At 39.1% G+C, this 14,692-nt stretch overlaps 1 pseudogene; it reads left to right on the forward strand.

Moving 5' to 3' along the window:
* Positions 1-572: 572 nt before the first annotated feature.
* LOC146479930 (uncharacterized) lies at positions 573-3,032 on the forward strand (annotated as a pseudogene).
* The last annotated feature ends 11,660 nt before the right edge of the window (positions 3,033-14,692 follow it).

Consider the following 14,692-nt stretch of genomic DNA (forward strand, 5'->3'; position numbering starts at 1 on the left):
GAAATGTGCTTGCTACATATAACGTATGGGTAGAAGCTTAATTTTGTTCCAATGATGGCTTTCACAGCAAAAAGACCCACTTCCACAATACAAAGAATAAGCGCAGCCCTGATGGGTTTCTTTTTTGTTGTTTATTTCGTTGGTATTGTTGGAACGGCATGGCGTAAATGGTTCCCAAACACTAAATCTATTTAATAAACACTTTCACTTTCACTGGCAGAAGAGTTTTAGAAAAAAGAAGATTGGGTACATATGGTAAAGGTTCCAACTGTAGCTACCATGCAACTGCCCAAGTTTTCATAGGAACGAACCTCTGAAAGTTAGGCAGATTCTTAAGCCTGGTTCACAAAAGCAACGCAAGCAAGCGCAAATGCAAGCGCAAGCACAAGCACAAGCAAACACGTGTGTGAACAACCACAACACAAACGCAAGTGCCAATGCAAGAAATGGAAAATTTTTCATTTCCTTGCGCTTGCGTTTGCATTTCACACGTGTGAACCAAGGCAATGCAAACGCAAACGCAAGATGACCAACACTCGTTCCATGCCTCTGCAGTTTACGTTCAAACCAAGATGGCGTCTGCATGCGATGAAAAGCTTGCAGAGAGTGAGCGAAAATATCCAGTACTTTACGACAAAGGTTGCAGCGGATTTAAAGCAAAAACAAGAAACAACTTGTGTGGAGTGATGTAGCAGGAGAAGTGGGGCTAGAAAATGGTGTGTCGTACTACACGGAAGAAAATAAGTAATATATAAGCTTACGGTTTTGAAGAAACTGCAACATATTTAAGCTTACCATTTGTTCACAAACACAATAAAATGGTCAATATTTCCATTCTCTTGAACAGGAGAAGAAGCTAAGACAATGTTTAGGTATCTAAGGAACCGTTATAGTCGGGACAAAAAGAAAGTTGAGGAAAAGAAGGTGTCCGGTGTTGGGACAAAAGATGTAGAGGAAGCCAAAGTAAGTACCTCAGACCTCTCTCCATTCATGGCATGGCTGGATCCATACGTGAAAGCAAGGAAAACAAAGACAAATGTCATAAACGTAGACAACAACGAAAGTGAAGAAGAAGAACTGGACGGAGGTGACGAGGTTCATTAGGCTGATGATAATGAAAGCTCCACCTCAGAGCTCTCAGTCAATAGTGCACCTGGGAAAATTCAGTCTCGCACAACGGGACATCCAAAATACATGAAAAAGGCAAGGTAGGTCACGAAAATTGAGTTTAGATAAATTTTCTTCAAAGGAAGTCAGTGCCAACTTAAGAAGTCTTGTAAAAAACCCCATCATATGAAAAAAATGGCCAAACATGCTCCTAAATGTAGTGTTTAGGAGACTTGTTTGCCATTAGAATCCCATCCCCCCCCCCCCCCCCCAAAAAAAAAAAACAGTAATTTCTTATGTTTACCTGTTACAACAAGAATTATTTGAACATTTGGTAGGTATCCAGGCACTGGTACTTTATAATGTGCACTTTGACAAGGTAAAGACTTCAGAACTTGCAATAAAGAGACTCTTTAGAAAACTATCAGCACCTCCCCTGCTGCGGACCCTGTGAAGAGATTTTCTTTTGCTGTACAACATTAATATTTAAGTCTTTTTTTGGAACCCCTTCTCATGCTGCCAGAGGTAGCCGTTTGAGAATGAGCTGTTTACAGCTAGCTAGTCACATGGTTCAAAAGTTGCCATGCTAAAAGGCAAGCAACCCACTGGGAAACTCAAGAGGAACTGAATTAACATTTGAATAGCTGCAAGCTCTTTGTCTCGCTGTCCCACTGGTTTATGGTCAAAACACCACTAAGACTAAATGCCCTTGACAAAACGCCCCCAGCAAATAAGGCATAACACCCCCTAATGAAAGCGAAGCTCTAATCATGAGTTTATCAGGCAACTTATCAATCAATTGATATATATTGTAGCTTCTCACATTTAGAACAAAGAATGTACATAAATATCCTAATTGTCTCTGGGGGTGTTAAGTCTTATGAATGAAGGGGTGTTTTGACCAGTTATCATCCCACTGCATCTGTTACCCTCCAGCATGGTGGATTTGTACCATGTAAACATTCAGGGCCAATTTATGTTGTTCTAATGTTTCTTTATAGCAAATGTTGTTGACAACAGGGTGGAGGACATGGATGATTTCAACAAATTGAAGATTTTCAAGACATTGGTACCAGCCTGATGTCTTGCAGTAAGGAAAAGCAACAAATTCAAGAAAGAGATGAAGACACTTTATTTGGGGAACTAATCACCTCGCAACTAAGAAAAATTGGTTTGCCTGATAAACTCGTGATTAAAATGAAAATCAATCTATTGATATATGACCATCAAGTGAGAGCAAGTACTGCAGTAAAAGACAACTGGGAAAGAAAACACCTCAACTCCAAATATTTCCCACACTATGCAAAGTCCTCCAATCCTACAGGGTGGTAATCTTAAGCATGGAATTTTTACTGCACCTCACTTTTATACCCCAGAAGGTTCGTCGACTGCTGCTGCAGGTGCTCAAAGATTATTTCGTACTTCAAGTCCTGATCTTGACAACCAAAGTACAATGTTTCCTCTTGGTGATTTTTTCCAACAAAAAAACCCAGCTTTTTGGAGGACCTTAGTAATTGAACCAAACTGTAACTAAAGTAGAGAAGATAACCTTTAATAACCCGACACTTCTTTCCTGTTATACAATTTTGTTTATATTGTAACATGACTTATGCAGCTGTGATGATGACTGACTACTTTAATCTCAGTATTGAGTTTGTTTATCAGACACGCATGTCAGTGAAGAAAATTGTTGCTTGTTAGGTTCCTTTCTCCTGCTAAAGGGAATTTTTGAAATAGATACTTTAATTGTGCTATTACCAGGAAAAATAGCTCCAGTTAGAACATTACCATTGTAGCTGAATTTCTTTTGTTAGTTTTTGAGGCTTTGGACCTCAGCATAAGTCAACTTGAGTTTTTTTACTATGTGACTTCATTTTGTTTGTGAATGTTAAAGTTAAAAGTAAAGTTAACTTTCAATCAGTGGACCTCTGCTTCTCACATAATCCCATTGCCAGGGGACTGCTCCTTCTCTAGAGACCATATAATTCTTGAAAATCCCCCTAACTTCAACAGCAGTCTTCACTTGCCTTGACACTCGAACAAGTGGAAGGGGTCTTAATGCACCATTCTCACCTTCAGCTGACACAATTCTTCTCCATTCCCCTTCTTTAATTCTTCCTGAACTGTCTTCACTGTCCACAAAACCAGCCGGGCAATAAGCAGCACCATTGGTTTTACGTAGATAGTTGTGCAGACAAATTGCAGCTTGAACAATGGCCACAGCAGTTTCCACGCTAGTTTGTATGCAAGTATGTAAAACTCTCCACCTTGCTCAGAGAATGCCGAAGGCATTTTCTATGACTCTGCGGGCACGGGAAAGTCAATAATTAAAAATGACTTTGTCCTCTGGTATCCCTTTACCTGGATAAGGCCACTGAAGCCATTCTTTTAAGGGAAAAGCCCCCTCCCCAACAAGGAAAAATGGTAAATGCTGAGTCATATCATTGTCCAGACATTCAGCATCTGGAAGATTCATTTTCCCTCTACGAAACAATTTACGCATTTCTGAATTTGTCAAAATGCTGCTGTCATTGTTACAACCATAGTCCCCAATATCCACTAGGGTAAAAACATAATGAGCATCGTATATTGCCAGGAGCACAATACTAAAGAAGCCCCTACAATTGTGGTACCAAGAACCACTTTTTAAAGGGCATTTTATGGCAACGTGTTTCCCATCGATTGCTCCAACCACATGTGGAAAATTCCATAAGTCTTCAAATTGATTAGCAATCTCCTTCCAGTCTGCTTGGGTGTTGGGAGCCCTAACATACGTGCTATGAAGTGTCTCCCAAATGGCACTTCACGTACTCTAGAAGAAACAGTGGACTTTGCAATGCGATAGGAGAAAGACATTGACTGTTGGCTGTCACTGTATGCTAGGTAATGAATAGTCATAGTAAGATATTCAGCGGCACTTATTGGTTCTCTCATGACTGTTTTTGATCTAGTAATACGGGGACCAATGCAGCAAAGTTTCAAACGTTTTGGAGGACATTCTCAGATACCTGTCAAAAACATAAGAGAAAAAGACATAATTATGTAAATACTTTAAAACACTGTTTTTGTTCTTAGTTTGCACAGAAAACATACAAAATAACTTAAAATTGTAGCAATATTAGTCACATGGGAGGAACAACATGCACATGCAGAACAACACCAATATTATTTCATCAATAATATTACATCACATTTCCTTTCATTGCACATATGCCACTCATTGACATTCCAATCCTAGCAGTACTGTATGCAAGATGTTTGTCCCATGAACCTAGTTTAATGGCCTTAGCTCCCACGAGTCTCCTGTAGGTCAGTGGTAGAGTATCCGAACTAGTAATCAGTAGGTCTTAGGTTCGACTCCTGATACACGAACTTGGAATTTCTTTTTCCGAGTTTCCCTGTGTCATTACTGAATAATACATAATTCTCAACATCATGGTTAACAAACAAAGATGGTGCAATGCAAGGAAAAGCCAACCTCTGATCACCGCGGTGAAAGAAAGAAGTATGTCAGTGTTTACTGGAAGAGAGTTAGAGTTGATCTATTACAAGCTTATTACTTACCAAAAGTAGAACTCTCTATCGCCAAGCTGCACTTCTTTCACTAAATTATGGTAATCTCCCTGAAGTTGTCTTCGACAAAAGATTTTTCAAACCCAGACACGTCTTGGTCTTTCTCTTATCTGCCTCTGCATTCGACGCCTTTGCCTTAAAAGACAAAGGCCGAAAACGAAAAAGAAAAACAATCTTAAAACATCTCGTCTGCCATCTTTAATCTCGTTTCCAGAGTCCTTCCTTCCCAACTGCTGTTCTAGGGTAACGCAGACTCTGGTAAAGAGATTGCCGCAATCTTGTCTTCCATCTAAGGGTACTGAAATGCGCGTCTCTATCTCATTCTGCTTGCACTTGCTCTTGCGTTTGCGTTGCTCATGTAAACCAGGCTTTAAAGCTTAACAACGATGACGGAAAAGGGACCAGATGCGAGCCTTGGAAACCAAATTAATTAACAACGTTCTGTGACCATTCTAGTTCCAAGCAAAAAAAATCTTTTAGAATTTCTCGTTTGGAATGCATTTTTTTTACGTAAACTTGTCATGACTCTGCCGTTCAACGTCTTTCTAAAGTGTCAGTTTAATTTCTCATGTCAACCTTGCTCAAATGCCCTTTTGCCACTGACAAATCAAGTGAACATATTAAACACATTTAAAGCGCCAAAAACCCAGAACCATATTCCCTTCATATGACGAGACGGAGACTAGTCACTTTCCTTTGTTGGCAGCCTCGAACTTTTTTTCCCGGTAACTAAAAAATCCAAGAGAGAGCTACAAACGCAACGCTTCCAGGCCGTGACACCTGCAGGAAGCTGAAGCGACATGAACATCAGGCTGATGTATATCTTGTGTAAAAGTGTCAATACGAATGTTGCGTCACCAAACATAACAAAGTTTCAAAATTAATGGTACAGCTTTTTCAATTCAATATTTCAATTATCAATTCAATGACCTTTCTTACAATCAGCATTTATGATTACAAGTGACGTTTTATTGGAGGGATATTTGAGGTTGTTAAAATAAAATAAAAAACATATAATAATCATAAAAACGTGAAAGTCGCGTTGGTTAGAATTCACTTTCCAACATGTTAAAACAGTGACAAACCACGTTAATTTACTATTGGTGAAATATAGCTTTATTTCCCTTTTCCCTTTCTCTCAACATGGTGACAATAGAAAGTGAACAAACTAACCAATCCCATAAAATATTACAACAAACTTCACATTATGATCACGACCGTTCTCAATTAGCTATCATATGCTGATTTTTTTAAGATCAACGCCAAGCTCACGAATACTTAACAAGATATACAAATACGCTGTGTTTAACTTCCCAGATGGGAAAAAAGTTGGCACAGATCCGACAGCCAATGTTTGCGAAGGCTTTAAGTGTAAAATTAAAGAAGGCGCAAACATGATGTTCAGTTGAAAGGGATCAAGAGAATGGGGACTCATCATCAAATTACAGGGTAAGTGTTCTTATAAAAACAGGTGATGATCAATTACCCGTGTGTTACAAGAGACTCGTCTTTTATTGTTATGAAGTTGTGTAAGAGTTCAATGTAAGGTAGAAATGAAACCCATTCTAATTTTCCCAGGAGCAGCAGCTTGTTAACTATCACTCTTGTCTTTTCGACTAGAAAAAATTGTATAAATTGTGATATTTCAACGGCACTTCAACTTTGATGCTGGACAATCCATAGACGAGCCTCTAAAGTGCTGGGCAGTGGAGAATGAGATGTCCATTCCCGAAATCACAGCCAACAGCACTCCGCTACCACAACCACCACCGACAGAAGCATCAGCCCCAACAGTGTCAGCACTACCACCACCAGCACCGTAGCACCATCAGCACCAACACTACCACCACCGGCTTCCCCAACACCAGCAACAGCAGCAGCGTCAACAACACCAGCTGACACTGGAGCGGCATCACCACGGATACCATCTTCATCACCGGAAACAACACCGCCACTAGCATTTCCTTTTCGCTTACCTCACGTACCTTCTTCCACCATCACACCCACGACCATCCAGACCCTTTTTCAGCAAAAGTCTTTTACCAACCAAGTTTTACTTAACATTTCAAAAAACTACACACAAATCATTAATAGTATTAACCAAACTAAAACATTTTAAACCATGGGATCGGAAAACTCCCATGGCGCACTGAGATAATCCGTATAACTTGATGTAATAAATCGTTATTTTGGAGTTTACTGAACTTTGCTGAGGATTGAAGGATACAACAATTGTTTTGTTATGATCAAAAGCGTACTATTGTACTTGTAAACATGTTGTGAAGTAACATGTTGTAAATTACTAAACAAAAGGTGGTGTATCATTAATGTAATTACAGTTGTATGCAAGTGTTGCCTTGCTTGTCTGCTGTACAAACTGAAACATATGAAGTGGGAGCTACCTGGACTAACAGGTTTGTCTTGTAACTGCAATTTGTACTTGTTTTCATCTGGAGGGCATGTGAGATGTACAAGATCTTCAGTCTCAGATCTTTTTCTTTTTACAGATTAGCGCCTGTCAATTTCAACTAAATCAGCACTGCACTCCTGATCTAAAGCTTGAGAAAACCTTCATGTGTTTTGGCTAAACAAAGTATCAAAGTCCAGTGTCTTTCTTGGGGTATCATTAATGACAAACTCTTTATTGTTTTCCAAACTTTTCGAACTTCTTTCCGTAACTGTGACACCACCTTAAATAGTGTCTCTTTCAGAGATAAATTTCTTCCCAATTGAGTCCTCACTCAACACAACACAATGCTGCCTGACAGTAGTGCCATCCAAAGACAATGGATTAGAGCCTCATGGCTCATTTCCCTGCTTAATTTCACAAGGAGTATATTTCCCTTCCTCTGCCTGGCTTCTGGTAGGTGCAATTTAAAAACAGGAGGGTGAGGTGATATCATCAACTGATATGCTTGTGTCAAGTTAATTTTCCAGCTGGGATACTGTTAAAAACCAGTTCATCCAGGTGTAATATTTGGCAATGGCTGTTCACGTTCATTCTCTTTACTATTCTCACTGAATGAAACAACTAAAATGACCGGAAAGTTCTCAACAAGAGATAGCCTTTCATGACGAATTGAGCATGACCCATCACTGTTTGCTTTCAATTGTGAAGAATCGCTTGATCATGTACAGTGCTCTTCGGGAACTAGTCCTTTTAAAGGCTGGGTCATCACCATGCTCATTTCAGATGAAGAAACACAATCAACACTTACCATGGCAATGCAAATTTTCTCTTGTGGTGGAGTGAATTTAGAATTACGATAATCACTCCCCTTTACCTTGATCACATGTTCTAGAAAATGTGATGGACCTAAACCTTTGAATACTTCACCCTGACTTAACGTCTGCTTTAATTGTTGATGGTTGACCACCATCATTTAATATACTAAAACCACTTTCAATTTCAATTTCAGCCAAATCCTCTTCAGTTGGATAACTAACACCAGCTTGTTTCTCACTTGACTCAGTTGCTCCAATGGAACCAGTCATTACTTTCTGTTCAGTGTTGTGATGATATGCAGCTGATCCAGTTATTTGCAACTGTTCATGCTCTAACACCACAGGAGAAACAGAAAGTTGTACATGTAGTCTGTCACTTGATGTTGTGCTATGACATGATGTCATCTCACTTTGCTGCATTTCACTAGTTTGTGGTGGACAATAGCTTGGCATCCATTCTAGGAGAATTTAAACAGTGCTCTTTTAGCAGAACAAGGTTGCGGCAGCAACCAAAATGTCCTGATATAGTTTTCAAAAGCCAGTGTCAATTTTTAACCCTTTTGAGTTTTAACCATTGTTGAGAACTTAGCCCCGTCCACTAGGGTTTCTTCCCGAACTTATAACTAAGACAATCAGTAGAGTCCATTGTGCCACTCCTTTTTAATCTCTTCTGGTTCACGTATCAGTACTCACCTTTACAACAGACGTGTAAGAGCTACTCTGAACACACACAAAAAGAACGATTGGTTTTACACTGGTTCATTAACAATCTGATTGGTCGTTGCTAGGTGATAATCAAATAAGGTCAATTAATGTCTGTCACTAAAATGTTCATTGTCCCTTTATGTCTAGACTTATTACAAACAACTGTCACCCACGGACACGAAATCATTAAGTTTCCGACACCATGCCAGTGGCTACAAACCAAATATTTTTAGTGCTCTTTTAATAAGGTTTTATGTTTGCCTTGGCTTTTTAGAAAACTTTGTAACTGCACACTAAGCATTCCAGTTTTGCCATTATTTTTGTTTGCTCTTTTTTAACAGGGAGAAATGTGTGAATTAGTTTTGGTGAAAAGAAAAAAAACTACGTGTAAAATTTTCAAAGTGAGAAGCCGTATAAAAGTGGATTTAGTCGTCACATTATTGTCAAAATGTGTAAACACATTGAGTCTGCTGAGTGGGTGGCGGGGGGGGGGGGGGGGAAAGTGGGGCACAATGACCAAATTGTTAAGCCCATCAGGCTTCTTGTTGGGAAATTCTAAGTGCAGTGTATTCTGAGAAAGGAGTCATGCACAAGTTGTACTTGTGGATAAGCTGTACCCAAATTTTGAACGGTTATCTTGCAAAATTCAAACTGAAGTTTTAAACATGGTTGTAGAAACTTAAGCAGTTCTTTAAACTACTTATTTATTTTATTTATTTATTTATTTATTTATTCATCACAACATACAATCATAGAAAGTCACAGTGAATAATAAACTAGGATCTTACATAAGTTTAGAGTGAATTATAATAGTAAAGACAACGGCAGCAACAGCAGCAGCGTCAACAAAACCAGCTGACACTGGAGCGGCATCACAAAGGATACCATCTTCGTCACCAGAAACAACACTGCCACTACCACCACTACCATTTCCTTTTCAGTTACCTGACGTACCTTCTTCCACCGTCACACCCACGACCATTCAGACCCTTTTCCAGCAAAAATCTTTTACCAACCAAGTTTTACTTAACATTTTAAAAAACCAGACACAAGTCATTAATAGTATTAACCAAATTAACACATTTTTAACCATGGGCTCAGAAAACACCCACGGCGCCCTAAGATAATCGGTAATATTTTATATAATTAATCCTTATTTTGGGAGTTAAGTGGACTTTGCTGAACATTAAAGGATACAACAATTGTTTTGTTATGATCAAAAGAAAGTGTACTATTGTACATGTAAACATGTCCTGAAGTAACATGTTGTAAATTACTAAACAAAAGGTGGTGTATCATTAATGTAATTACAGTTGTATGCAAGTGTTACCTTGCTGGTCTGCTGTACAAACTGAAACATATGAAGTGGGACCTACCTGGACAAACAGGCTTGTCTTGTGACTGCACTTTGTACTTGTTCTCATCTGCACGGCATGTAAGATGTACAAGATCTTCAGTCTCAGATCTTTTTCTTTTTACAGATTAGCGCCTGTCAATTTCAACTAAATCAGCACTGCACTCCTTATCTAAAGCTTGAGAAAAACTCCATGTGTTTTCACTAAACAGAGTAACAAAGTCCAGTGTCTTTCTTGGGGTATCATTAATAACAAACTCTTTATTATTTTCCAGACGTTTCAAACTTTTTTCCGTAACTGTGACACCACCTTAAATAGTGTCTCTTTCAGAGATAAATTTCTTGCCAATTAAGTCCTCACTCAACACAACACAATGCTGCCTGACAGTAATGCCACCCAAGGACAATGGATTAGAGCCTCATGGCTCATTTCCCTGCTTAATTTCACAAGGAGCATATTTCCCTTCCTCTGCCTGACTTGTGGTAGGTGCAATTTAATAACAGGAGGGTGAGGTGACATCATCAACTGATATGCTTGTATCAAGTAAATTTTCCAGCTGGGATTCTGTTAAAGACCAGTTCATCTGTTTAGCAGTCCTTCCAGGTGTAATATTTGGCAGTGCCTTTTCACGTTCAGTCTCTTCACTATTCTCACTAGATGGAACAACATTAATGACCGGAGAGTTCTCAACAAGAGATAGCCTTTCATGAAGAATTGAGCATGACTCATCACTGTTTGTTTACAATTGTGAAGAATACCTTGATGATGTACGGTGCTCTTCGGGAACTAGTCCTTTTAAAGACTGGGTCATTACCATGCTCACTTAAGATGAAGAAACATAATCAACACTTACCATGGCAATGACACTTTTCTCTGGTGGTGGAGTGAATTTCGAATTACCATAATAACTCCCCTTTTCCTTGATCACATGTTCTAGAAAATGTGATGGAACTAAACCTTTGAATACTTCACCCCGACTTAATGACTGGTATAATTTTTGATGGTTGACCACCATCATTTGACATTTTTAATCTCTTCTGGTTCACGTATCAGTATTCACTTTTACAACAGGCCCGATAGAGCTACTCTGAACACACACAAACAGACTGCTTGGTTTTACACTGTTTCATTAACAATCTGATTGGTCATTGGAACAGTACCGCCTGAATCCATATGCACATTGGCACGCGTGAACCGCAAGGGCAGAACGCGTGAAGGCCCGCGCGGTTCACGAGACGAAACCTAGGTTGAATATTTCCACTTCCAATTTCAATTTCAGCCAAATCCTCTTCAGTTGGATAACTAACACAAGCTAAGCTTGTTTCTCACTTGACTCAGTTGCTCCAATGGAACCAGTCACTACTTTCTCTACAGTGTTGTGATGATATGCAGCTGATCTAGATCTCATTCTAGGAGAATTTAAACAGTGCTCTTTTAGCAGAACGAGGCTGCGGCACCAACCAAAATGGCCTGATATAGTTTTCAAAAGCCAGTGTCAACTTTTAACCCTTTCGAGTGTTAACCATTGTTGAGAACTTAGCCCTGTCCACTAGGGTTTCTTCCTGAACTTATAACTAAGACAATCAGTAGAGTCCATTGTACCACTCCTTTTTAATCTCTTCTGGTTCACGTATCAGTATTCACTTTTACAACAGGCCCGATAGTGCTACTCTGAACACACACAAACAGACTGCTTGCTTTTACACTGTTTCATTAACAATCTGATTGGTCATTGCAACAGTACCGCCTGAATCCATATGCACATTGGCACGCGTGAACCGCAAGGGCAGAACGCGTGAAGGCCCGCGCGGTTCACGAGACGAAACCTAGGTTGAACATTTCCGGCGGTCAAAAGGACGAGGCCCAAACACAATAGCATCTTATTGCCTATTGTGAGTTTATTGTTTTGCGTTGAATAGATTTTTTTCTCAAGTAAGCCGCATGAAACATGAAACGCCGGCTTGAAATGCAGCTGGTCTTTGTAATCGTCGCGTAGGAGACTAATCTTGGACTGCTTTAGGTGCATGGATTTTCACCATCGCGTAATTCAACGTACACAAGCCATCCATGCATTTTCTCTAGCCGTTTAAATTCAAGCGGAATTTCCTTAAACAGATCCGGGAAACAGATCGAGCGCGCGATTTGCTTTCCTACGATGAATGTTACGTGACCCGCGCGAAATGCGTTACCCGTAATATAATTTAATGGTGACTTCCTCAAGTTCTTCTCGAAATGTTTCAAGTTATATCAAAATTTAAAGGAATTCATTACCTTTAAATAAAGAAATATTCTTCCTTTCTTTCAAAAAAAAAATTATCAATGGTTTATTATTTACGTTAATGCGATGCGCTTTATGTCAGTTTCGAAAAGTAAGCGTCATCTTGTCGGCTTTTGCACGGTGCAAGCGATGTTGTAATTTGCTTCTAATCCATGCTTATGTGTATTTACTTATCTTAGCGGCCGAAAAAAATATTTCTGTGTGTACTTTTCTAGTATGAAGAGACTGACGTTTTTACTCGGAAATTCCGACACATGAAAATCGAAAATATGCAAATCATTCCCATTGAACCTTTTCAATTGCGGCAGGCCGTGCCGTCACAGCTGTTCGTTTGTAGTTTTGCTGACGATAAAGGAAATTATTACGCTTGAATACTGCACAAACGCTATTTGACGCTCGGCAAACAAAAAAAAGTTTCATTCGTGGAAAACAAACGAAAACATTACGTATGCAAATTGCGAACGAAATTAATCGAAGCGTGACAACACTGACAACGCTTCATTCGCCATTTTCGATCAATTCCTTTCAAAAATTTCGAGTTCTGCTGGGATACTTTGATAGCAGATTTACTGAGCAATAAATAATAAGTTATACGTGAAAAAGTCGAATTTTAACTTCAAAGTCCTTCGTATTGACGTACGCTTTGATCTCAAGTGACAGTAGCTCAAGCCGTGAGCGATGCATCGATGAGATCGCGAGAGGTGGATGTGGTTTCCATGAAAATCTCTTGGGTAAATGCGACCTGATAACTAACAATGAAACACAAACAAAGAGCAAACAAAGGCAATTAGGAGCACGAAGACACGGCCATTGAAGAACGCGTGATTCCTTAGGTTTCGTCTCGGTTTCGTCTCGTGCTTCGTTCCTTCCTCTCGAGGTGGACGCAAGGGCAAAACGCGTGTACTGCCCTTGCGTCCACCTCGTGAAACCCGCGGCTGATGTACATATGGATTCAGGCGGTACTGTACGTGATAATCAAAAAATGTCAATTAATGTAGGTCACTAAAATGTTTATTGTCTCTTATTGTCTAGACTTATTATAAACAACTGTCATGCAGAGACACGAAGTCATTAAGTCTCCGACACCATGCCAGTGGCTACAAATCAAATATTTTTAGTGCTCTTTTAATAAGGTTTTATGTTTAAGTCTTGGTTTTTTAGAAAAGTTTGTACCTTCACACTAAGCATTCCAGTTTTGCCATTATTTTTGTTTGCTCTTTTTTAACAGGGAGAAATGTTTGAATTAGTTTTGGTGAAACAAAAAAAAAACTACGTGTAAAATTTTCAAAATGAGAAGCTGTATAGAAGTGGATTTAGTCATCACATTATTGTCAAAATGTGTGAACATTGAGTCTGCTGAGGGGGGTGGGGTGGGGCACAATGACCCAGTTATTAAGCCCATAAGGCTTCTGGTTGGGAAATTCTGAGTACAGTCTATTCTGAGAAAGGATTCATGCACAAGTTGTACTTGTGGATAAGCTGTAACCCAAATTTGAACGGTTACATTGCAAAACATTCAAAATGACCTTTTAAATATGGTTGTAGAAACTTAGGCAGTTCTTTAAATTATTTATTTATTTTATTTATTTATTTATTCACCACAACATACAATCATAGAAACTTACAGTGAATAATAAACTAGGATCTTACATAAGTTTAGAGTGAATAATAATAGTAAAGACAACGGCAGCAACAGCAGCAGCGTCAACAACACCAGCTGACACTGGAGCGGCATCACCAGAGATACCATCTTCCTCACCAGAAACAACACTGCCACTACCACCACTACCATTTCCTTTTCAGTTACCTGACGTACCTTCTTCCACCGTCACACCCACGACCATTCAGACCCTTTTCCAGCAAAAGTCTTTTACCAACCAAGTTTTACTTAACATTTTAAAAAACCAGACACAAATCATTACTAGTATTAATCAAATTAACACATTTTTAACCATGGGCTCAGAAAACACCCACGGCGCCCTAAGATAATCGGTAATATTTTATATAATTAATCCTTATTTTGGGAGTTAAGTGGACTTTGCTGAACATTAAAGGATACAACAATTGTTTTGTTATGATCAAAAGAAAGTGTACTATTGTACATGTAAACATGTCCTGAAGTAACATGTTGTAAATTACTAAACAAAAGGTGGTGTATCATTAATGTAATTACAGTTGTATGCAAGTGTTACCTTGCTGGTCTGCTGTACAAACTGAAACATATGAAGTGGGACCTACCTGGACAAACAGGCTTGTCTTGTGACTGCACTTTGTACTTGTTCTCATCTGCACGGCATGTAAGATGTACAAGATCTTCAGTCTCAGATCTTTTTCTTTTTACAGATTAGCGCCTGTCAATTTCAACTAAATCAGCACTGCACTCCTTATCTAAAGCTTGAGAAAAACTCCATGTGTTTTCACTAAACAGAGTATCAAAGTCCAGTGTCTT

Source organism: Pavona decussata, unplaced genomic scaffold (genome assembly GCF_977016875.1).
Source record: "Pavona decussata unplaced genomic scaffold, jaPavDecu1.1 SCAFFOLD_58, whole genome shotgun sequence".
NCBI classification, from domain to species: Eukaryota; Metazoa; Cnidaria; class Anthozoa; order Scleractinia; family Agariciidae; genus Pavona; species Pavona decussata.